The sequence below is a fragment of the Carcharhinus amblyrhynchos genome, chromosome 30, assembly GCF_965287045.1.
Source record: "Carcharhinus amblyrhynchos chromosome 30, sCarAmb.v2.hapA, whole genome shotgun sequence".
NCBI lineage: Eukaryota > Metazoa > Chordata > Chondrichthyes > Carcharhiniformes > Carcharhinidae > Carcharhinus > Carcharhinus amblyrhynchos.
Window position 1 is genome coordinate 2,825,603 of NC_137353.1, and position 26,727 is coordinate 2,852,329.

Here is a 26,727-nt window from a genome sequence, read left to right on the forward strand (position 1 = left end):
GAAAGCGTGAAAAGCTAAGTAAATAATAGAAATATCCTTTTAAAAAATGTTAATTCCTTTTTTGGAAATTTATGGTGCGACTTACTTGCACTGCTTGCGCTGTGAGTCAGGTTCCAGTCTTCATCTGTCCATAGATCCGGTGTGTAATCTGGAGACAATATGTAGACACAATATAAAACAAAGGCTACAATTCTAAAGGGGGTGGGTGGAGTGTACTAATCACTGAAGGTGACAGGACAGGTTGAGAAAGTGCTTAATGAGGCATGTGGCATCTTGGGCTTTAAAATAAACCAGTACAAAAGCAAGGGAGTTATATTGAGCATTTATAAAACATTAGTTCAATCTCAACTCCATCTGGGTGTGCAATTCTGGGCACTTTTGGAAGGATATGAAGAGGGTGGAATAAAAATTCACAAGAATGATTGCAGGAGTGAGTGACTTCAGTTACATGGGTAGATCGTTCGGGCTGAAGCTGTTTCAGAATTGAGAAGAGTTTTGGTAGATGTATTAAAAATTAGAAAGGGTCTGGACAGAGAAGATAGGGAGAAACCTTTCACTTTGATGGTGGGGAGGGTGGGGGGGGCGGGCAGGGCAAGAACCAGAGGACGCAGATTTAAAGTGACTCAAAAGAACTAATTGTGTCATGAGGAGAAACCATGTTACACAGTGAGTGGTCAGGATCTGGAGCGCGCTGCCTGAGAGTATGGTGGAGGCAGATTCAGTTGTGACCTTCAAAAGAAACTTGAATAAGTAACTGAAGGGAAAATAAATTGCAGGGTTATGGAGAAAGGGCAGGGAAATGAGACTGGCGAGATTGCATTTGCTGCAACTCAACACAGACTCAATGGCATGATTGGCCTTTTTCTGTGCTATGAGTACATAACACATCACCTTTGTTCCCTTTGGCAAACGGGATCAAGGATTATGGGGAAAAAGCAGGATTAGGCTATTGAGTTGGATGATCAGCCATGACTGTGATGTAAGGCGGAGCAGGCTCTCAGGGCCGAATGGCCTCCTCCTTCTCCTATCTTCTGTATTTCTATGTTTGTGATTCTATGGAGGCTTTTGATGTAATTTTTCAGTCTCGGGCCCCAGTGTGAAGTGGGCAATACTAAACTTACCATTTGTTGACCCTCCTTCCCATTACTCAGGAAAGGTGTAGAATAGGCATCTAATCCTATTTCAAGAACTTCAAACAGTAGACAAATAGTAAAATTACTCCCCAGAGCAAATGCATGGAGCTGGTTCCTTATGTCCACTTCAGGATCAGGTAGCCTTAACCCAACAACGTTATCCTGTCATTGTCTCCTTGCAGAGGCTTCTATTTATAGCTGGGACTGTCAGCAATGATGTGGAGATGCCAGCACTGAACTGGGGTAAACACAGTAAAAAGTTTCACAACAGCAGGTTAAAGTCCAACAGGTTTATTTAGTAGCACAAGCCACAAGCTTTCGGAGCGCTGCCCCTTTATCACGTGAGTGAGAGTTCTGTTCACAGACAGGGCATATAAAGACACAAACTCAATTTACAAAATAGTGGTTGGAATGCAAATCTTTACAGGTAATCAAGTTTTAAAGGTACAGAAAATGTGAGTGGAGAGAGGGTCAGCAGCAGGCAGAACTCTGCAGCAGGCTACATTCCTGTGACACAGAATGCTTTTTAAAGTTTGGCATGTTTTTAAGGTGAGGATGTCACAAAGCGATGGTATCTGGGCTGCTTCCCGTCTCGCCCAAGGCATGGAAAGAGTGAGCAGGATAATTGACTGATAATTGATGAGTAGTTGTTGGAAACTAAGTGTATTTGAAAGAAAACCCTCTTGGGTGTAAAGAACCCAGACTGGAAGGATCCTGTGATGGATCAGCATTTGAGCTGGGTATGAAAGAAAATATAATAAGTCAGGCTGTTTGTGAGCTGATAAAAGACATGAAAGAAAGAACTTTCATTTTTATAGTGCATTTCACAACCTCTGGGATGTCTCAAAGTGCCCGTCAGCCACTGAGTTGCAGTCACTATTGTAAGGTTAGAAACACAGCTGCCAAATTTCACACAGCAAATTTTCATGAACAGCAATGTCGCCATGCGCAGATAATCTGTAAAATCAATTGCTTCGGGAATGGGTAATAAATGGGGTTTTCCTGTGCCCCCCTTGTAATAAAATGATCAGCTGTTCACAGTTGGTGGGACAGTTGTTCCTCCAGCAGGCAACACAGTGGCACAGTGGCTAGCACTGCCCACTCACAGCACCAGGGATCCAGGTTCAATTCCAGCCTTGGGTAACTGTCTATGCAGTCTGCACATTCTCCCCATGTCTGTGTGGGTTTCCTCCCACAATCCAAATATGTTCAGGTTAGGTGAATTGGCCATACAAAATTGCTCCTTGGTGTCAGGGGGATTAGCAGCGTAAAAACATGGGGTTGAACCCATTGTGTAAAATTATCTGCCTCCTCACACTGGCCAAGTGTCAATTATAATCCATTCAAGTTCCCTGAAGGCACTTCAGTTGTTAAATTTTCATTTATAACAATAATTGTTGAAAGTCTCTGCAGAACAGGAACTGAGAAAGTTGGATCTTGAGGGGAAATACAATATCAGCTTGAATGACCCTGAGCACATTTCTACAGCTTTTCTGTGATTAATTTGTGTTTATCTTTGGGGTGAATAAGTTTTGATTCATCAGTAGCTGGCACCTTCCACTCTGGTCTGCTACAGTAAAGCTAAGGAGATAAAGAGTAAGTTGGGCCTCACAGTGTGGCCTGTATATCACACACACCAGAAGAAGCCTCACTGGAACTCCATCGGAAGTTCGTTATAGTATTTGGGCAAACCACCTGTCATGTCTACAGCTCCCTACTCTGCTCCACTCCAATCTGGGGGTTTGTGCCACATTGGCACTGATCTCAAGGTAATTTTCATTTTTCCTAAAATAGTCTTCTTTACAAAATGTAGAGAAAATATCTTTCTATGACCATTCCAAGCTGATGTTACCTAGGTGCAAACCAAATCAGTTTCTTTTGATACTCAGTGTTACTGCATTTACAATTACTGTTGATATTTGCAATGTCCATTGCATGTCAAACATACAGTCCTGGAACTTGGAATGTGCAAAACTTGGTCAAGAACAGTTCTTTGCAGGGAGTAGCAACGAGTTTTGGGCAGACCAAATGGTGTATTTCGCTAAGTTGATATTCCTCAGATTGCAGTTGATGTTTATCTTGGTGTGAGTCCCTGGGAACAGCATGCAGAGCACGGAAACCTGCAGCACGGATCTGCTCAGGATGAACCATGACAAAAGCCATTGCTTCTCTTTCTAGACCTTCTTTGCAAAGACATTGTTCCCACCAAAGCCACCTTAAGGGTAACTTGCAAAGGGGGTGAGCCTCAAGGGCCTACACAAAGGATTTGACAGAGAGATCCCTTCTCACCAGCAGCCACCCTTCTTGGTGCTTGTTTGAAAGTTCTGGCAGTCTGCTTAGGGAACCATCCGAAAGGGTGTACAATCTCCTTTTCCCTCAGGGCCTTAAGGATATTATGTCTGGACCAGTGTCTGGCGGACTTGTGGTCAAAGATGGAAAAACTTTGTCACCGGGACAAGTGGTCCCACAGTAAATCCTGAGGGTGGGAAAGGATTGGGGGAAGTGGAGGAAGGGCCTGCACCAGTGATATGGGATTGGGAGGAGCAAGATTAAGGTCAGCATGTTTTCAAACTTAACTTTCCAGTAAATGAGATGAACCTCTGGCTCTCCCTTTAAGTTTGCTGCCTTCGGAATGTGCAGATTACCTGATCCAGCAGACCACTCAAAGCAAAGACATTTCCACCTGGGATCAGAACACACAGGTTAGGTCCCTTATTTAAAAGACATCCCCATTTCCAGCAGCTACCAGTATGCCAAAAGATATAGTGCCAGGTATGCCTCTGCCTCACTTCAGGACATTGTTGCTCCTAAATTGTCTACAAAATCAGTTCAACAAATTCCAATTTCACCCCCAGTGTGTCTCAGTCAGGACAGTGAATGCTGGAACTATAACTGGCCCTGGTGTCATTTTCCTTTTATTCATTCATGGGATGTGGGTATTGTTAGCAATTGCCCACAGGCAACGAGGGAGAGGCATTTATTGCCCATGCCTCATTGCCTGTGAGCAATTGAGAGTCAACCATATTGTCCTTGAATTAGAGTTACATGTAGGTCAGATCGGATAAAGATGGCATATTTCCTTATGTTAGTGAACCAGATGGGTTTTTACATCATTAGACTTTTAATTCCAGATTTTTATTTAAGTCGAATTTCATCAGATGCCGTGATGGGAATAGAAACACAAATATATCCCATGTGGATGTGTCGTCATTGTTCCATCACCATTTGTTGGATCAAAATCCTGGAGTTTCCACCATCACCACAGAACTCTAACGGTTCAAGCAGATTCCCGCCATCACAACGAAAACATTTAATCTGTCTGTCCACATCTTGAGAAGAATTAGAACAACATCGATAGGCACAAATGTCTACCCAAGATCACGAAAGCTAAGCCAAGTACAAAAGATCAGAAGAGCAAAGGGGAATGGAGTCCCATTGAGAATCCAACAACTGAAGTTTGTCCTACTTATATTATCTTCACCACCTGAAAGATATGAGATCGATGAGGAAGAGAGTTGAAGATCAAGTTTACCAGTGAGGAAAATTCCAGACTAAAATATGTAGATAATTATTAGACCCAGTAGCTATAAGGAGAATGTGTAATGTGATTTAGTTATGTTCTGAAGACAGGTTAAAAAGCAAATGTTGAGTTTCTGTATGTTATTGCTGTGAGAATTTGCTTTCAGACATCATAAGTCAAGTTGTTCTTTCATTGTCATCTGATGCTGCATCATTACAACTCTTAAAAATAGTGCAAATATGTAAAAAACACAGCCTTGTTAACATTGTTTATTTCAGCTCTAGTTAGATTCAGACAATGTATAATCTTCCTGGTTGAAGATTCTGTCGCATAGTCAGGGTGACACAGTGGCACAGTGGTTAGTACTGCTGCTTCACAATGCCAGGGACCTGAGTTTAATTGCTGGTTGGGTGACTGTCTGTGCGGAGTCTGCACATTCTCCCCATTTCTGCGTGGGTTTCCTCCAGGTGTTACGGTTTCCTCCCACAGTCCATAGATGTGCAGGTGGATTGGACATGTTAAATTGCCCCTTAGTGTCCCAAGATACATAGGTTTGGGGGATTAGTGGGGTAAATGCCTGGGGTTTCGGGGATAGGGCAGGGGGTGGACCTGAGTAAGATGTTCTATCAGAGAGTCAGTGCAGACTCAATCAGCTGAATGGCCTCCTTCTGCATTGTGTGATCAGGTGATGCATTTATTCACTGGCTGGAGTGAAGAGAAGGTAGAGTTACTGTAAAATATCTCAGTCTTAGCAACTAAAATAAAGCTGATTGGCAACTCCTGTCATTGCCAAGTAATGTTGCCAATCTGAAGGCCTTCATTCTCAGAATTCCCTTCCAAACTATTTTAAATAGCACCTTCCTTTCATCTATATTGCTGCTACTGATTTAACTTTCAGCAGTTTTATTTTTGTTCTATTTTTCCGATTTTGTGCTTTTCAAACACATACTGATGATGAGCAGAATCCCAGCCACAAAAAACAATGATCGGAATGCTCTAGCCATTCACACCCCGCCGTCACTGTGTACGAGGACAGAGAACTTGGCACTCAGCCAGATCTTCCTTCACTGCAGCAGGACTGGAGAACCCCACCAGTGTGAATGGTCGGAGAATCCAGACCACTGTTTCCAGTACTTTGAACCAAATCAATAGGGGCCAAAGGTCAAAAAGGGTGAATTAGGTTCCAGTTTGAGTCATGTGAAGATTGGGATAAAATGAGAAGTGAAGCACTGAAAATCACACTGACACTTACCATCCCATCCTTGCTGCCATTCTGCCCATTGCCCAGAGTGGCGCCAGCACAAACAGGCAGACACCTCAAGGCCCATGCAGACCAGTGTTCTCTGACACCAGTGTGACCCCTGTAGAGGGTTGGTGACAATGGGTGAAGCAGTGCACATTTCATCCATGATACGTGATATTGGGGGAAACATTAGAGGCCGCAATACACAATGTCTGTGGGTGATTACTATGGGACCGAACAGCATGCTTCTCCTGGGCAAAAAAAGCTCCCCCAACTCCCCTTCCATCCAATCCTGATGGTCATCCCTCCCGCAGGCCCTTCTCCAAGACCATCTCCATGGCAATGCCTTACTGTGACCAGTTGCCTTTGGAGAAGACAGTCCACTTGTCTGATCAGCCATTATCCCTGGCATCTCGCCATTTCTGTCGGGTTTCCAATCACTTCCATTGGATGCAGTCACGTGAAAATGTACCCTAGGGTTTGGCCTTTAATGTTAGTTTTACCCTGTTACAGAATCAACGTAACATTCCAACTCTATTTCTGCAAACATTTGGCATGTCCCAAAATCGGTTTTATATCTTGCTTCATTTGGAATATTCAATATTTCAAACAGCTGTCCTTTAAATATCATCATGGAAAATTCCTCCTGCACAGGATCAGTTTTTTAGGTGAAAAGTTTTAAAGGAATTGCAGGCAGTGTAAACCTGCAGCAATTCTTGTTTCCAATCTCTATAGTTGAGGCTATTTCCAATCCTGATAAATTAATGGAGTTTTTTTTTAATAGAACCTCAACATTGTGAAGAGGATCATTCAAGCATTTAACATAACTAACAGTCAGGCTACCGTGCTCCTTGCAAATGAACTATTGGGGCGTTATTTTATTCAATAAAAAGTTTGATGTTAAACAATCTGGATTTAGAAACTCAATGCAAAAATGGTCAAATTTGCAGGCAGGAGCGAAAAGGGCAACTCAGAAGAATTGTTTGGATAAAATATGCATCTGGACACAACAGCGACCAAAGAAACTTAATGCAGCCAATTGCCAAGCTTTGCACGTAGCAAGGGAACATTAGTGATGTATCCTGAGAACAGGAGGGATGCTGTAGAGAGTCATCAGAGTACCCAGGGTAAAAAGGCAGATCACATAGACTAAGTTTGAAATTCTCTTGAGAATAGAAGTTAAGATCATAAGGAAATAGGAAGAGAAGAAGGCCATTCTAGCCTGCTCTGCCATTTCATAGATCATGGCTGACCTAATTAGATTTCTAAAATGCTTTTGTTTCTGTGACAAGAACTGGACCCAGCGCTAAACATCTGATGTAGTCAGGCCAGTTTGAGTTCAGCATGATAAAAGCAAATTACTGCGGATGCTGAAATCTGAAATCAAAAAAGAAAATGCTGGAAAAGCCCAGCAGGTCCGGCAGCATCTGTAAGGAGAGAAAAGAGCTGATGTTTCAAGTCCAGACAACCCTTTGTCAAAGCTCAAAGGGTTGTCTGGATCTGACACTTAGCTAAGTTTTTAACCTGCGTATTACTCAATCTGAATTGCTCACTGAATAAAACAAATGAAAAATGGACAGCAAGCTCCCGCTTAAACCATACAATGAAAATTTTTATTTAATCTGCAAATGTCTACATTCTGCAGCTGTGAGATTTGTGAGAGTGAGTCCAGCTAGCGAGGATGCAGCAAGTGTTGTGGGCTTGTAATGATGCATGCTGGTCAGGAACACAAAGGGTATTTATCAATAAGGAGAAACTGTACCGATGCTGCTGCCCTAGCCAAGCCCATTAGCTGTGCCAGTCCCAACATGTCTTCAGTTGTCTTCTGCCTAAGACAGAGCTCCACTCCCTGAGGTGATTACACACTCTCAAACCCAATTGAAGTGCCGGATGATTGGAAAACGGCTAATGTTACGCCGTTGTTTAAGAAGGGTGCCAGGCAAAAGGCGGGGAATTATAGGCCGGTTAGTTTAACATCTGTGGTAGGTAAAATGTTAGAATCTGTCATTAAGGAGGAAATTGCGAGGCATCTTGAAGGGAATTGCTTGATAGAGCAGACGCAGCACGGTTTCATTAAAGGGAAGTCGTGTCTGACAAATTTACTGGAGTTCTATGAGGATGTGTCTAGGGCGGTGGATAGAGGAGAGCCGGTGGATGTGGTCTTTCTAGATTTTCAGAAAGCGTTTGACAAAGTGCCTCACAAGAGGTTATTGCAGAAGGTCGAGGGACATGGAGTTGGGGGTAGGGTGTTAGCGTGGATAGAGGATTGGTTGTCAAATAGGAGGCAGAGAGTGGGGGTCAACGGGTGCTATTCGGATTGGTGGATGGTGACTAGTGGAGTGCCCCAGGGGTCGGTGCTGGGACCTCAGCTTTTTACCATTTATATAGATGATCTGGAGGAGGGAACCGAGTGTAGAGTGTCGAAATTTGCTGATGACACCAAGATTGGGGGAACGGCAAATTGTGCGGAGGGTGTGGAGAGTCTGCAGAAGGATCTAGATAGGCTGGGCGAATGGGCCAGGAAATGGCAAATGGAATTTAATGTTGGCAAGTGTGAGGTGGTCCACTTTGGTAGAAAAAATGGTAGGAAGGACTATTACTTACGAGGCGAAAAACTGCAGCAGGCGACGGTGCAGAGGGACCTCGGGGTCCTTGTGCATGAGTCGCAAAAACCCAGCTTGCAGGTGCAGCAGGTGGTCAGGAAGGCGAATGGGATGCTGGCCTTCATAGCGAAGGGGATTGAATATAAAAGTAGGGAGGTCTTGCTGCAGCTGTATAGGGCATTGGTGAGGCCGCAACTGGAGTACTGTGTGCATTTTTGGGCGCCGCACCTGCGCAAAGATATTTTGGCCTTGGAGGGAGTGCAGAGGAGGTTTACTAGGCTGATACCGGAGTTGAGGGGGTTGAGCTATGAGGAGAGGCTGAATAAACTAGGCTTGTACTCGTTAGAGTTTAGAAGAATGAGGGGAGATCTCATTGAGACGTATAAGATGATGAATGGGATGGATAGGATAGAGGTGGAGAGACTCTTCCCGCTCAGAAAGGACAGTAGGACTAGGGGGCACAGCCTCAAGATAAAAGGGGGGCGGTTTAGAACGGAGTTGAGGAGGAACTTCTTCACTCAAAGGGTGGTGAATCTCTGGAATTCTCTGCCCGTTGAAGTGGTGGAGGCTGCCTCGCTAAATATTTTTAAGACGCGGGTTGATGGGTTTTTGATAGGAGAGGGGATTAAGGGTTATGGGGAGAGGGCGGGAAAGTGGAACTGAGCAGCGACAGATCAGCCATGATCTTATTGAATGGCGGGGCAGGCTCGAAGGGCTGGATGGCCTACTCCTCCTATTTCTTATGTTCTTATGTTCTAATTGGTGCCCCAGACAGATGACCATCTTCTGGTGTGTCACCCTTAAAGGGACAGTCCCCTCAGGGCTACAAGGTGAACAGCTTCAAATCTGCAAATGGCCGTATGAAATACTGATGCTGCACAGTCAAAGCTTAGGTTCATAAGCCTGTTGCTCCTGGCAGCCATTGACTCTGAACTCACTACTCTGTACTTTTCCTTTGAGTGTTAGCATGAGCTGATTCAATCTGTGTACCTGGGGACAAAAGATAAAGATCCCGCAGACTGACAGTTTCCTGCCAGGAGCTATTTTTAAAATATGTACAATTAAGAGTTCAGCAAGTTAGAACATAGAACACTACAGCACAAACAGGCCCTTCGGCCCACTAGTTGCGCCGATCACTTCTATACCTACTAAGCCATAGACCTATCTATAACCCCCAATCCCATTAGATCCCATATACTCATCCAGAAGTCTTTTAAAAGACCCCAGCGAGTTTGCCTCCACCACCACCGACGGCAGCCGATTCCATTCACTCACCAACCTCTGAGTGAAAAACTTACCCCTGACATCTCCTCTGTACTTGCTTCCCTGCACCTTAAACCTGTGTCCTCTCGTAGCGACCATTTCAGCCCTGGGAAATAGCCTCTGAGAATCATTCCATCACTCCCTGTAGAATAAGCAGTGAGGAGTTGTGAGAAAAGCATTGGGGCAAAAACAACAAAGGGAAAATGTTCAGAGACAGACTTTGATTCTGGACGAACCAGTGAGTGTGTCGACCTTGTGACCGGGATCACAATCTGTGCCAGTCTGCTGATCTCAATCCTGTCAAAGAAAGATTTGATCTTTCATACATTCTCTCAGCTTAACACATGAGCAGTTAGATTGTCAGCGAGTTTCTAGGAATCCCATCATCATCACCACAGAATCCCCATCTTCCCACAGCAACATTTTCACTCTGTTCTGCCATAAGAACATAAGAAATAGGAGCAGGAGTAGGCCATCTAGCTCTTCGAGCCTGCCCCGCCATTCAATAAGATCATGGCTGATCTGAAGTGGCTCAGTTCCACTTTCCCGCTTTCTCCCCATAACCCTTAATCCCCTTGCCTACCAAAAACCTATCTACCCACATCTTAAATATATTTAGCGAGGTAGCCTCCACCACTTCAACGGGAAGAGAATTCCAGAAATTCACCACCCTTTGAGTGAAGAAGTTCCTCCTCAACTCCGTTCTAAACTGCAACCCCCCCCCCTTATCTTGAGGCTGTGCCCTCTAGTCCTGCTGTCCTTTCTGAGCGGGAAGAACCTCTCCACCTCTATCTATCCATCCCTTTCATCATCTTAATGATGAGTCTCAATGAGATCTCCCCTCATCCTTCTAAACTCTAACGAGTACAAGCCCAGTCTATTCAGCCTCTCCTCATAGCTCAACCCCCTCAACTCCAGTATCAACCTAGTGAACCTCATCCGCAAGGCCAAAATATCCTTGCGCAAGTGCGGCGACCAAAACTGCACACAGTACTCCAGCTGTGGCCTCACCAGTGCCCTGTACAGTTGCAGCAAGACCTCCCTACTTTTATATTCAATCCCCCTCGCTATGAAGACCAGCATCCCATTTGCCTTCCTGACCACCTGCTGCACCTGTAGGCTGGGTTTTTGCGACTCATGCACAAGGACCCCCAGGTCCCTCTGCACCGTAGCATGCTGCAGCTTTTCGCCCTGTAAGTAGTAGTCCTTCCTACCATTATTCCCACCAAAATGGATAACCTCACACTTGCGAACATTGTATTCCGTCTGCCAGGTCCTCGCCCACTTGCTCAGCCTATCTAGATCCCTCTGCAGACTTTCCACACCCTCCGCACAGTTTGCCGTTCCACTTATCTTTGTGTCATCAGCAAATTTCGACACCTTACACTCGGCTCCCTCCTCCTGATCATCTATATAAATGGTAAATAGCTGAGGCCCCAGCACCGACCCCTGGGGCACTCCACTAGTCACCAACCGCCAATCGGAATAGCACCCATTGACACCCACTCTGCCTCCTATTTGACAGCCAATCCCCTATCCACACTAACACCCTACCCCCAACTCCATGCCCCCTAACCTTATGTAACAACCTTTTGTGCGGCACCTTATCAAACGCCTTCTGAAAATCGAGAAACACCACATCCACCGGTTCCCCTCTATCCACCACACTAGACACATCCTCATAGAATTCTAATAAATTCGTCAGACACGACTTCCCCTTAACGAATCCGTGCTGCATCTGCTCTATCAAACAATTCTTCTCAAGATGCCTCGCTATTTTCTCCTTGATTACGGATTCAAGCATTTTTCCTACAACAGACGTTAAACTAACCGGCCTATAATTCCCTGCCTTTTGCCTGCTACCTTTTTTAAACAGCGGCGTAACATTAGCCGTTTTCCAATCTTCCAGCACTTCCCCATGCCAATGAGTCTATGCCTCATTGGGCAGCATAGACTATTTTCTAAATGGGAAAATGCTTAGCAAATCAGAAGCACAAAGGGATTTGGGAGTCATTGTTCAAGATTCTCTAAAGGTTAATGTGCAGGTTCAGTCGGCAGTTAGGAAGGCAAATGCAATGTTAGCATTCATGTCGAGAGAGCTAAAATATAACAGTAGGGATGTACACCCCATTTGGAGTATTGTGAGCAATTTTAGGCCCCATATCTAAGGAAGGAAATCTTGGAAAGGGTCCAGAAGTTCACAAGAATGATCTTTGGAATGAAGAGCTTGTCGTATGAGGAACGGTTGAGGACTCTGGGTGAGGACCTGTTGGAGATTAGAAGGATGAGAAGGGAAGCTTATTGAAACTCACAGGATACTGCGAGGCCTGAATAGAGTGGACGTGGAGAGGATGTTTCCACTAGGAGGAAAAACTAGAACTTGAGGGCACAACCTCAAGCTAAAGGGACGATCCTTTAAAACAGAGACGAGGAGGAGTTTCTTCAGCCAGAGAGTGATGAATCTGTGGAACTCTTTGTCGCAGAAGGCTGTGGAGGCCAGGTCATTGAGTGTCTTTAAGACAGCGATAGATAGGTTCTTGATTGATAAGGGGATCAGGGGTTGTGGCAAAAAGGCAGAAGAATGGGGATGAGAAAAAAATCAGCCATGATTGAATGGCGAAGCAGACTTGATGGGCCGAGTGGCCTAATTCTGCTCCTATGTCTTATGGTCTTATACTGGCAATCCATGTTGCATGGAGGGGAGGGGGAAGGGGGGTGGTGGTTACACTGCCGATAATGGGGTGATGGGGTGGAGAGTGGGAGGGGGGGAGTGGTGGCAGGAGGTCTCCCAGTGCATTGGAGAGCGGAGCAGAGCAGTCTGCAGCTTCCCCCCACCCCTCCCCACAACCCCTGAATGAGACAATTCAGCTTTCAGACTTTTCTTGATACTTAGGACGCGATCTCACTGGCCATTCTCGTCTGCAGCAAGAGAGGACAGAGAATTTGATGTTCGGACAAATCTCTGTTCACTGCAGCAGGACTAGGAAATCCCACTGGTGCAAACAGAGGTAAGATTCCGGCCCTAGAATATTTTTAGAAAGATTGCGTCCAATGTCTTTGTTAACTCTGAAAATGTTATTTAAAAATGCTACTTTGTGGTGCCTATGAAGGAATACTAATGAAGTGAAACATCACCAGCATACCGGGGAACAAGAGCGCTATCTACAAAATATTCAATGCTTAAAAATAAATCACTAATTTTAAAGATTGGTAGAATTTTTAAATCAGATTCCAAAGCTGATTTAATCGAAGCTTATTTATACATCTTGGAAATTCTGATCATGGAATCATAGAATCCCTACAGTGTAAAAGGAGGCCATTTGGCCCATTGTATCCACGTCAACCACAATCCCACCCAGGCCCTATTCACACATTTACCCTGCTAATCCCCCTGACACTGGGATCAATTTAGCACAGCCAATCAACCTAACCTGCACCTTTGGACTGTGGGAGGAAACCGGAGGACCCGGAGGAAACCCACGCAGACACGGGGAGAATGTGCAAAGTCCACACAGACAGGGACCGGAGGCTAGAATTGAACTCGGGTCCCTGGTGCTGTGAGGCAGCAGTCCTAACCACTGTGCCACCATGTCACCCTGATCATTTTGCTGATATAGAATCAACTGTACTGATTGACAAGGTTCAGAAATAGGGTGGCCTGTTTCGCTAATCTCTGATAGCGATACATGGAGAGTGGAGAAGTGAATGTGCCCACTCATTATTTCACTGGAGTGCCGTCATGTTCAATGGGTCAGCTTTTTCCATGACTGCTCCCTGAAAGAATGTTTCTATCTCCCCACTGTCAATCGAATGAAAAGAAGATTGATCTTTCTGTGCTACAGAATGGAAAATTCTTTACATTCCTTGCCCGCCCACGTTTTCCTACCTTAGGGGTTTTGACAACATTAGAAGGCATTTTAAACAATGAACGTGCAGAAAGGCAGGTCGAACTCAAACTCAGTGAACTGCGAAAGAATCTGTTGTTAATTCGCTGCTTGTGATTTTTCCTTGGTGAAGTTGGCCTTTTCTGCTGCGATACCTGATCTCCTGGGGGAGAGGGAGGTGTTGGGGAGGGAGTGGGGGGGAGGGGTGTGTCTGATGGCGGTGGAAGTTGGCGGAAGGAGGTGGTGATTGTCTTTTCCTGGCTACAGGTTTTCTACCAGCCAGTAAAGGAAGGAAGGTCAAAGTAAAGGATCAAAAGGTAAAATAGGGGTGGCATGGTGGCACAATTGTTAGCACTGATTCCTCACAGTGCCAAGGACCTGGGTTCAATTCCCGGCTTAGATCACCGCCACTGTGGAGTTTGCACATTCTCCCCATGTCTGCATGGGTTTCCTCTGGGTGCTCCAATTCCCTCCCACAGTCCAAAGATGTACTGGTTAGGTTGATTGGCCATGCTAAATTCCCCCTAAGTGTCAGGGGGATTAGAAAGTTAAATAGGGGGGTTATAGTGATAGGGCCTGGATGGGAATGTTGTCAGTACAGCCTTGATAAGCCAAGTGACCTCCTTCTGCACTGTAGGGATTCTATGATTCTACGAAAGTCGGCTCTTCCCCATTCCATGATGAGAACAAACATTGATAAATTGTTTCATCGCAGTTGCTTGTATCACTGTCAATGAAGCCAAACACAACTAACTACAATCATTATCCATGTACCACTCATCAACCAAACTAACTCCAGCAATGACTGATAATATCACCACATCACATGGTCCAAATAATCAAACAATTACAGCATTTTCAGCCACTTAATCTTTCATTCAATTACACAAGTTTTCCATCTTGCCAAAACATTGCATTCTGTCTTTGTGTTTATATTGCAACAGGAAATACGCTGGGACATATTTGAAAGAAAACATTTCAACCAGTCAGACTGTCACTGAATACAAATTCCTATGTCACTAATTCAAAAATTATAAAAACAGTCATTTCCAATCTACAGTGAAATCTCCCACTAGCAGAATCATAGAATCCTACAGTGCAGAAGGAGGCCATCGAGTCAGTGCTGACCACAATCCCACCCAGGCCCTCTCTCCATAACCCCATGCATTCACTCTGCTAGTCCCCATGACACTAAGGGGCAATTTAGCATGGCCAATCCACCTAACCAGATAACACGAGCATATGTGGAAACATACAAAATAGAAGCTGGGATTCAGTCCCTGGATCCTGCTCCACCATTTAATACAATCTTGGCTGACCTGTTTGTGTTTCACGTTCTACATTCCCAATTACACCCAATTGCTTTTGATTCCATTGCCCAACAACATTCTCTCCACCTCCGCCTTAAAAATATTCAATATAAATTTTCTCTGAGCAACTTCAAAGTCATATTGTTAAAAATATAAAATGACCACATTTTGAGTCTAGATGACCCTGCATTAGGATTCTGATTCGAAACTTAGGCTCTATTCTCTCTTCACAGATGCTGCCAGACCTGCTGAGAGTTTTCAGCATTTTCTGTTTCTATTTTTGGTTCAGATTCCAGCATGCGCAGTATTTAGCTTTTATTAAAGATGATGAGGTGTTTTACTAGTGCGAGAGCCTCAAACAAGGGCACATAGTTACAAGGTTAAGGGCCAGTCATTTAAAACTGAGATGCGTAGAAATTTATTTTCACAGAGGGTGATGAATCTCTGGAATTCTCTGTCCCAGAGGGTGATGGAGGTTGGATCATTAGAAGTATTTAAAGTGGAGGTGGATAAATATTTGATAGATTGAGGAACGGAGGGCGATGGGGAAATGGCACAGAAAGGAGTTGAGGCTGGCATTAATCAGCTATGATGGTATTGAATGGTGGGGCAGGCTTGAAGGGCCTGGTGGCCACTCCTGCTTCTATTTCTTGTGTTGTTGTGTACACCACCCAGAGCGTTTACCCTCCAGTTCAATGCAAGAATTACACTGCATTTATTGGCTGGAAACAACTCACTGGGAATGAAATTGGACTGCTAATGTTTCAGAATCGAGTGACAAGCAACTCTGTCCAGGTTCACTTTCACCCCCTGCAAGTTACAAAACAGACTGCAGAGTAGCACTGTGCCTCCCGTGGTGCAATACTGTTCTCCTTCGAAAACACCAATTCGGCTGTAGACAGTAAGAATCAGAATATTTTTCTTTTTCTGTCTTCTTTCATGTGGCAGTGTCAGTGGGAGGGAATCCTCAGCGCAGTGTGAGATATAACCCCTTTAGAACAATAGATTCAGGGGAAAATGGCCTCACTTCTAACGGGTCTGTCAGCAGTCACCTGATGAGGATAATTTAAGAATTAATTTATATGAAGAATTCACTGATTGGTTTAAGGTTATAGACAACAAACTCAGAATTCCAGAGCTGGCACTGCTGAACTGCTGAGTGCTGATAAGACTCTAGATGAAAACGAAGGAAAGTAATCCTTATTGTCAAGAATGCAGTTTCCTCAGATGAGGTCTGCTTTAAATCCTATTAAATCAGCTAAAAGGCATGTCACATACCCTAATTAATATGGAGAGCTGGGCTGGAGCAAGAGTATCTGTGACTGGCTCCCCAGAAGGAGATGAGGGCAAGCTCTCAGCTGAATTTTTTGACAACTGGCTACCGTGTTTTATTAATCTTGACACAAGTGCTGGGCATATTCATCTTGAAGGGATACACCGTGTCCTGTTTTCGAGACCTGACCCCCCCACCCCCCCCCCCCCCACCCCCCCCCCCCCACCCCCCCCCCCCCCCCCCACCCCCCCAGCTGGTAAACATGCATGTATGAGGGGAGATTGACCAGGTTAGGATTGTTTTCACTGGAGTTCAGATAAATGAAGGGGGATCTCATAGAGATTTATAAAATTCTAACAGGACTGGACAGGATAGATGCAGGGAGGATGTTCCCAATGGTTGGGGGAGTCCAGAACCAGGGGTTACAGTCTGAGGATTCAGGGGAGACCATTTAGGACAGAGGTGAGGAGATATTTCTTCACTGAAAGAGTGGTGAGCCTGTAGAATTCATTACCACAGGAAGTAGCTGATGCCAAAACATTGAATGTATTCAAGAGGCAGCTGGATAAAGCACTTGGAGCGAATGGGATTGAAGATCATGGGGGAAATGCAGGATTAGGCTATTGAGTTGGATGATCAGTCATGATCGTGATGAATGGTGGAGCAGGCTCGAAGGGCTGAATGGCCTCCTCCTGTCTTCTCTATTTCTGTGTTTCACAGTTTTGGTTGCAGAGGTCTCACTGAAGCTGGGAAGTGTCTGGAAGCTATCTGAATGCAGTTTGCCTGCTTTGTCCTGCTATCCTGAGGGTGACATCTGATGGATCCTTAAGGCTGCTCAACAATCATACTCAGACTTTGGCCTTACTAAACTCTGTGGATGGCAATAATTTGGAGATATAACCTGCAGTTCATCACTAATGCTGGACTTTACCCCTTGTTGTTACATTCCTTTGTGATTTTGTGATGTTATTGATCGTGCTGACGGGGTGAGCTCTGAGGTGAACTTGTTTGAAAACCGGGAAGTTTGTTTGTTTCTAATGAAATGCATCCCTCAGCATGATCCCATAATTACTCCGAGCTTAACACAGATTTGATCCGACTGTATCTTTGTTAATGTCAGGATTGCAAGGTGGGCACGGGAGAGGGCATCTGCATTGCTTCTGGTCTTGTGTCAACATTGAATTCTAGTGGTTTAATATTCTTAAAGAGTTAGAGTGTTGGGGATTGCGGTGGGTAGGGTGTCTGGCATTAGGGCTGCGTGACATTTACTTGTTTTTTCTCCTTATAATCCTTTTTCGTTTTCAATCGTGGGACATGGACATCGCTGGCTGGCCAGCATTTATTGGCCATTCCTGGTTGCCCTTTGGAGGGCAGTTTACAGTCAACTACACTGCTGTGGTTCTGAGTCACATGTAGGCCAGACCAGGTAAGGACGGCAGATTTCCTTCCCTAAAGGACATTAGTGAACCAGCTGTGGTTTTTCCAGCAAACGACAATGGTTTCATGGTCACCAGTAGATTCTTAATTCCGGATGTTTTTTATTGCATTCAGATTCCACCATCTGCCATGGTGAGATTCGAACCTGGGTCCCCAGAACATTAGTTGAGTTTCTGGATTATAGTCCAGCGATGATACCAATAGACCATTGCCTGCTGTCATTTATAATGTATTTATTGCATTTATGATGATGGTAAGTACTATGTGGCATCATTTATTCTTGTCATGGCTAATATGAATAGCACCACTACGGGGAGGGGGTGGATGGTTTGGTGTAGAGATTGCGGGAATGGCCCAACAAGTCCTCACAGTTGGTAAGGAAACCCCCTCAGAACTATTGGTGATGTGTAGATTTTCTCTGACTTCTTGCAATTCAGGGTCAAAGAATCTCTAATGGACTCCAGTAAAAGTGCAGACAGAGAACACATTCCTGGGAAAAGACACTGGTTTGTATCAGTGGAGCCCCAGATCTAGCTGGAAATGGCGGAAGCAAGCTTTGGTGCGGGCCTAAGCGTAGTGCGAGAACCTTTGCTGATCAACCTTTTCAATATTCTATCCTCTCCTGGACTGGATACACATTGGCAGTAACTCCTTTGAAAATCCTGGAATCTATGTTACATGGCTCAGTCTCTAATATCCTGTAAGTGAGTGTGTGCAGCAAAACGCCATTTTACTCAGCTCTATCCTGTTCTCCCCCCAATCTCTGAACCATCCTTTCATTGTTTGTATCTTTGAAGGCACCTTTTGTGATGAATAATGAATAATTTGAACTGATAGTGTTGGTGTCCTCTTGTCTCTTTCTGTATATGTGGAAAATGATTATGTTGCACTGTCCCAATCCTTGAGGCTTTGTTGCATTCTTATAAAATGAGGGAAAATCTTCAATAAAATATATTAAAAAGAAGATTGCAAAATATGAATCTGGCTTGAGGTAAAATGGAATGGTAATCGAGAAAGTGAATTTAATGAAAATTTCAGTCTTTGTAACATCTTTTGTTTTATTATTAAACATTATTTACAGAGCTATCTTTTCACAGAACAGATTCATCGAATCCCTACAGTGCAGATGGAGGCCATTCAGCCCATCAAGACTGCACTGACAATAAACCCACCCAGGCCCTATCACTGTAACCCTACGCATTAACCTTGATAATCCCCCTAACTAAGAGGAAATTTACCATGGCCAATCCACCTAACCTGCACATCTTTGGAACATGGGAGGAAACTGGAGCACCCAGAGGAAACCCGCACAGACACGGGGAGAATGTGCAGACTCCACACAGGCAGTCAGCCGAGGCTAGAATTGAACCCGGGTCCTTGGCGCAGTGAAGCAGTAGTGCGAACCATTGTGCCATCATGCCACCCATATTGGGATGTCAATAAATTAATTTATTCTTAATGTTATATTCAAACTAAAATATACCTTAGCATAGTTCCAATAACTGTTGGAACATTACTCTAAGTAATTTGCTCATGCAACAGATTTGGTTACAATGTTTTTTTGTTACTATGATACACCCAGAAACTATCCAATAGTTTTACACAAAGAACTTCCTGGCCATTGTTGGCATCATTGGACACGTTCCAGGGTTTATCAGAGCGCTCATTGTCAAAGCAATACAGAGGAGTTGATTTTTATTGATATTGGTCCAATATGGGAGCGGATCACTAAATATTGCAAAGAACCAGGTGAAAAATTGAGCGAATTTAAGCCTTAGATTTCTTCAGATATTCCAATGAAAGATGCAGGGCACAGTTTGCCGTAAGACTCCATTATGATTGGGATTTTCTGGTTGATCTTGAAGCACAAGTGCACAGGCCCCTAAAGGGAGTAGTAAAGGTAGATAATAGACTGTCTTCATAGAATCCTACAGTGCAGAGGGAGACCATTTGGCCCATCAAGTCTGCACCAACCACAATCCCATGCAAGCCCTATCCCCATACCCCCATGTATTTGCCCAGCTAGTTCCCCCGACACTAAGGGGCAATTCACCATGGCCAGTCCATCTAACCCGCACATCTTTTGATTGTGGGAGGAAACCAGAGCACCCGAAGGAAACCCACGCAGATACTGGGAGAACGTGCAGACTCCACACAGACAGTGACCCAAGCCGGGAATTGAACCTGGGTTCCTGGCACTGTGAGGCAGCAATGCTAACCACTGTGCCACCCATTATTAAGGCTGTAAAGGGGTAAAATCACCACAGCAAGACTGGTGATAGTAAGGGGTTGGCCCAGCAGTGAAGTGACTGACTACTCTATGGAGTTCCCAGCCTTCCTGCTCAGTGTCAGGACAGGAGAGCGATATGGCAAACAGTGTACCAACCCTGCAGACAGGTTCACTTGCTCAGAGAGATCCAGAGGGGCAATGGTTGTTGCACCCTCTGCATTGCTGAAAAATGTCCTGACCTGGTGGGGAGGGGTTTGGAAGAGGGGAGCCGAACACAAGGGAAGCGCACCAATCGCTCACAGACTGTCCATACCTCAATGGGGTTAATACCGGAGGAAACTGGAGGGTGGCACGGTGGCACAGTGCTTAGCACTGCTGCCTCGGGTTCAATTCCCAGCTTGGGGCACTGTCTGTGCGGAGTCTGCACATTCTTCCCGTGTCTGCGTGGGTTTCCTCCGGGTGCTCCGGTTTCCTCCCACAGCCAGAAAAACGTGCTGGTTAGGGTACATTGGCCGTGCTAAATTCTCCCTCAGTGTATCCGAACAAGCACCAGAGTGTGGCAAAGAAAAAAGAACAAAGAACAACCCAGCACGGGAAACAGGCCCTTCGGCCCAACGAGCCCGCGCCGCCACATCGCCCTACACCTATTCTACCCTGCATGTCTACGAATGGGACCCTACTCAGTCAGATTCAGGGAAGAAATAGTGTCAATTTGGTGGAAACCAATTAGCCTAAGAGCACATCTTTGGGGTGTGGGAGGAAACCGGAGCGCCCAGAGGAAACCCACGCAACCACAGGGAGAATGCACAAACTTCCACAGACACAGGCCCAAATCCATGTATCTGCACAGCTAGCAGTGCTAGTCACCGAGCTGTTGTGGAGCCCGTCTATCGGTCCAGGATCAAGCACACACACCGACACGAAGTACTAGGCCACTCCTGGACTTCCAAGAGCAGCCCACGCACAACCCGCCGCGTGCATGCCCCTCGCTTGACACGAGGTGGACCTCCACCTGTGGAATAAAGACAAAACATATTAGTTATACAGCCTGCCCTTCCGGTGTCTCCCGAGGTTTAACCCTATTTAATAGCCCCTACCATATCCCTCCATTCCCGTTTCACTCATGTGCCTATCTAACTGCATCTTAAACGAGTCCAACGTTCCTGCCTCCACCACCCTACTCGGTAGCGCATTCCAGACCCCCACAACTCTCTGTGTAAAGAACCTTCCTCTTACCTCCAAATTATACCTCCCCCCCCTCACCCTTAAGTGATGACCTCTTGTGTTCGTACCCAGTCTAGGGAGCAGTCTCTCACTATTAACTCTATCTATTCCCTTCAGTATCTTATATACCTCTATCATGTCCCCTCTCAATCTCCTTCTTTCCAAGGAGAATAGCCCCAGTCTCCTCAGTCTCTCCTCGTAACCCAGTCCCCCCATGCCAGGCAACATCCTGGTAAACCTCCTCTGCACCCTTTCCAGAGACTCCACGTCCTTCCGGTAATAAGGTGACCAGAACTGGACGCAGTACTCCAAATGCGGTCTAACCAACGTTCTGTATAACTGAAGCATTAGACGGCAGCTTTTATACTCTAAGCCCCTTCCTATAAAGGCTAACATCCCATAAGCCTTCCTAACAACGTTCTCCACTTGTGACACAACCTTCATGGATTTGTGGACCTGTACTCCCAGGTCTCTCTGTACGTCTATACTCCTAATCGGCCTACCTTTTATCACATAGCTCCTCTCTGCATTATTCCTTCCAAAATGCATCACCTCGCATTTGTCAGGATTAAATGCCATCTGCCACCTATCTGCCCACTGCACCAACCTATCTATATCCTGTTGTATCACCTGACAATCCAGTTCTGTACCCGCCAACCCTGCCATCTTGGTGTCATCAGCAAACTTGCTGATCACACCACCTACTCCCTCTTCTAAGTCATTTATGTAGACTACAAAGAGGAGAGGTCCCAGTACCGAGCCCTGCGGCACACCACTGGTCACTGGCCTCCAGCCCGACAAGGTACCCTCCACAACTACCCTCTGTCTCCTATTTCCCAACCAGTTCTCAATCCACCTAACTACCTGGCCTCGTATCCCATGCGCCTTAACCTTTTCTACCAGCCTACCGTGAGGGACTTTGTCAAACGCCTTACTGAAATCCATATAGATGACATCAACGGCTCTCCCATCGTCAACCGTTTTTGTCACCTCCTCAAAGAATTCCACCAGATTCGTAAGGCAAGACCTCCCTCTAACAAAGCCATGTTGCGTATCCCTAATCAGATCGCAACGCTCCAAATGCTCATACATCCTACCCCTAAGTATTTTTTCCATTAACTTCCCTACCACCGACGTCAAACTCACCGGCCTATAATTCCCAGGGTTATCCCTACTACCTTTTTTGAACAACGGGACCACATTTGCTACCCTCCAGTCTTCTGGGACCTCACCTGTGTCCAAAGAAGAGACAAAGATGTGCGCCAGAGGCCCAGCAATTTCATCTTTCGCCTCCCTAAGCAGCCTGGGATAAATACCATCAGGCCCCGGAGCTTTATCCGTCCTTACGCTACCTAAAAGCCCTAGCACTTCCTCTCTCGTAATAACTATATCCTGCAACTGAACCTCCGCTCCCTCCAAGAGACCGCACGATTCCGAACCCCTCTCCTTTGTGAATACCGACGATTACTCGGGGATTTTCACTGTAACTTCATTGCAGTGTTAATGTAAGCCTATTGTGGCACGAATAAATAAACCAAAAAAATGCAGGGGTGATCAAGAGCATTTTACAATTGTTTGATATCTTACCATAGAAACCATAGAAAATTTACAGCTCAGAAACAGGCCTTTTGGCCCTTCTTGTCTGTGCTGAACCATTTTTTGCCTAGTCCCACTGACCTGCACCTGGACCATATCCCTCCACACCCCACACATCCATGAACCTGTCCAAGTTTTTCTTAAATGTTAAAAGTGACCCCGCATTTAGCACTTTATCCGGCAGCTCATTCCACACTCCCACCACTCTCTGTGTGAAGAACTCCCCCACTAATATTCCCTTTAAACTTTTCTCCTTTCACCCTTAACCCATGCCCTCTGGTTTTTTTCTCCCCTAGCCTCAGTGGAAAAAGCCTGCTTGCATTCACTCTATCTATACCCATCATAATCTTATACACCTCTATCAAATCTCCCCTCATTCTTCTACACTCCAGGGAATAAAGTCCTAACCTATTCAATCTCTCTCTGTAACTCAGCTTCTCAAGTCCCAGCAACATCCTTGTGAACATTCCCTGCACTCTTTCAACCTTATTTACATCCTTCCTGTAACTAGGTGACCAAAACTGTACACAATACTCTAAATTTGGCCTCACCAATGCCTTATACAACCTTACTATAACCCTCCAACTTTTATATTCGATACTCCAATTTATAAAGGCCAGTGTACTAAAAGCACTCTTTACGACCCTATCCACCTGTGACGTCACCTTTAGGGAATTCTGTACTTGTATTCCCAGATTCCTCTGTTCATCTGCACTCTTCAGAGTCCTACCATTTACCCTGTACATTCTACCCCCCACTCCACTATCTGCTCTGGCACTGTGGCTCCCATCCCCCTGCAAATCTAGTTTAAATGCTCCCCAATAGCCCTAGCAAACCTCCCTGCAAATATATTGGTCCCCTTGTAGTTTACATGTAACCCATCTCTCTTGTACAGGTCCCATCTACCCCAGAAGAGGTCCCAATGATCCAAGAATCGAAAACCCTGCCCCCTACACCAGTTCCTCAGCCATATGTTCATCCAACCAAGCGTCCTACTCTTACCCTCACTGGCACGTGGTACAGGCAGCAATCCTGAGATTACTACCCTCGGGGTCCTGCTTTTTAACTTCCTTCCAAGCTCTCTAAACTCCTCACTCTTCCTACCTACGTCATTGGTACTGATGTATACCACGACATCTGGCTGATTACCTTCCCAGTTTAGAACACGGTGCATGCAATCAGATACATCCCTGACCTTGGCACCCGGGAGGCAACAAACCACGCGGGAGTCTCTGTCCCGACCACAGAACCTCCTGTCTGTGCCTCTGACCACCGAGCCCCCTATCACTACCGCTCTCCTCTTCTCCCTCCCACCCTTTTGCGCTACAGAACCAGACAGTATCAGAATTCTGTCTGTCACAGCTTGTCCCAGGTAAAGCATCCCCCACAACAGTATCCAATTCAGTATACCTGCTGTGGAGGGGAATGGCCACATGGGAACCCTGCTCTGCCTATCCTTTCACATTTCCATTCCCTCTCCTTACAGTAATCTAATTTCCTGTGCCCTGCTGCTTAGGTGTAACTACCTCCCTGAAGCTACTGTCTATAAACTTCTCATTTTCCTGAAATAAACGGAGGTCATCAAGTTCCTTCTCCAGTTCCCGAACACGCTTTTGTTCCCTAACACGCATCTTATTAATGTGGGAAACAAAGAAATGAAACATTAGTGGTATACAACAGAATCAGAAACTCTGTATTGTTATTAAGGAGGCCAGCTGTTTTCCTGCTCAGATATTATCCCTCTGCATGGAATAAGAAGCATAATTGGTTTAGTTCCTTTTCTTCAGTGAAACTTGAGAACTCAGCAAACAGAAAAGCTCGAGGGGTGATTTATCTGTTTTTAAACTCTTCAGTCCTGCACCCACCGGAAAAAACAGTCAGAAATGCACGGGGCTGGGGGGAAATGTCTTAAATTTACACAAAATTAGTCGTCACTTTGAGATGCTGGAGGGCTGTCAAAGTCCAAGGAATTACACCCCAGAATATCAATATCTTCTGACTCTTTACCTCTCAATTCTGCCAGAGATTAATCAAATTTGATTTAAACAAGCATATTATAATCGAATGATTTGCAACTCACACGAGTAAGAACTTTATCATGGAGACTGGAACCCAGAATATCACCGACTTTCACAAAATGTTATTATTCATTCAGGCACCATTGATAATAGCCCTGATAATATATGTCTAAGATTTGGTGGTTGTAATGACTTTAATCAGGCAATTGTTAGAATATGAGTTCCCTGATTAAGGGCCAAATTGTTGGATCAATCAGGCAGCCTTTTGCATTGTACCTGACCAGGAGTGGCAGTTCCTCTGGAACTCCGAGTGTGGACTGCAAACTGAACACACTCTGTGTGCTGCTGTCAGACTTGTAAATAAAGGGGTTTTGGTGAAGGGATTTCTGCCTCTCGGGACTTATTACAGTGGGATTCCCTCTGATTGGCCGTGTGTGTGGGAATAACCATTGTGCTGAAGCTTTTGTCCCACTATCCCTTTCTCAATGAGATGATGATTGTGACATTGTGTATTTCTGGCATTTCCAGATTTTATTATTGAAAATTTTCTATTTTCAGGGTGGGTTTCCCCTTCTCTCTCAATATCAAAGACACAGGGGGTTGGTGGAGGGTGGGGGTGAGGGGGGCGGGGGTGGGGTGGGGAGTTGGTTTGGGGGGGGATGATTATATCAGTTACAGACTGTTCCTGATGCCGGGACTGGATCCACCCCCTTGCTGTTTCCCCGTTTCCCGCATGATTACAGTTAAAGTCTTAAGTGCCAGTGGCTTGTGTGGGAAAGATGTGTGGCCATGTTATGGAGGAAGTTTTTAGTGGCAAAACACACTGTCAGCGTACAGTGCTATAGGAACCAATAAAACAACCTCCTGGTCAAACAGGGAGACTCTGCATCACAGAGGCAACTTTCCCTGTCACTTCCATCACCATTAACATTGGACTTACTGAGAGCACAAAGCTAGCAAGGATGTTTTTGGAAATTTAAAATTTACCTATAAATATTCCATATTTCACTTTATTGATGTGTGTAACACTGGTATTTGTTGAGACTAGCTCAGTAGTCAGTTAAATGTACCAGCAAACCTCATTGTTCTCACTCATTGATGGTTACAGGAGAATTAGGGATATTTCCTTCACTGTGGAAGAAACAATGTTGTGTTTACTGAATGGTCATTTTATTATCCAGTGTTGCCACTCCATGGAACATGGCTAAACTTGGAGGTTCATCTGGCCTGCCCTTCTCTGCATTGTAAAGAACAATATCCGGGTTCACTCTCAGTGGGATATGTTGTAGATGAACTCAAAACGCTATATGGACTCTGCCAAAGTCCGGAGGTAGATACACTTCTGCACAGTACTGACTGTGACTTGTAGGCCACTTATTTTCTTAACTTGATTGAGCCCCACATCTGCCCCACCCCCTCACCCAGAACACCAAAACCCCTCCCACTTCTCCCTGTGTCCTTCCTTGGATCTTTCTTCCACTCCTGCAAGCACCAAATCCCAACCCGTCAACCCCAATCCCCTCACCCAGACTCGCCCTTGCCAGGCCTGAGCCTCCATCGCTGTGCCATTCTCCTGCTCACCCACCCTGGGTCACAGAGTTCAACAAGTAAAACCAGAGTCCATGAATACATCTGAACAAAACTGGCTGGCGCATCTCACCTTTCAACTAATTTGAACTGGGACCCATAAGATTCTTTCATGCTGTTGACTTTATCTTGAAGATAGGATGAAATTTTAAAAGATTTTATGCTAATGAGTATTCATTTCATGCAAATATTTCCCATTACTAACCTATCACAGGATAGTGTGAAACCCACACAAACACGTCACTGACTGAATCTCCCCACCTCAGCCTGCCATCGGCAACTCAACATTCACCTCCTGCCTCACACAACCTCTCTGCTTATCACAAATACCCTCTCATCAGCAACCCCGGACCCCCAGCATGGACCGTACAACCTCATCCCCAATCACTTCACATCGTGAAGATAA

At 45.2% G+C, this 26,727-nt stretch overlaps 1 protein-coding gene across 1 annotated transcript in view; it reads left to right on the forward strand.

The window, feature by feature from the left end:
- cfap74 (cilia and flagella associated protein 74) overlaps nt 1-18,461 on the forward strand; it is a 210,440-nt gene extending 191,979 nt beyond the window's left edge. The window contains exons 41-43 of the mRNA XM_080215220.1: nt 12,688-12,770; nt 17,781-17,919; nt 18,104-18,461. The gene's annotated coding sequence lies outside the window, so the exon portion shown is untranslated. The remainder of the gene's footprint in view (nt 1-12,687; nt 12,771-17,780; nt 17,920-18,103) is intronic.
- Nucleotides 18,462-26,727: the final 8,266 nt, after the last annotated feature.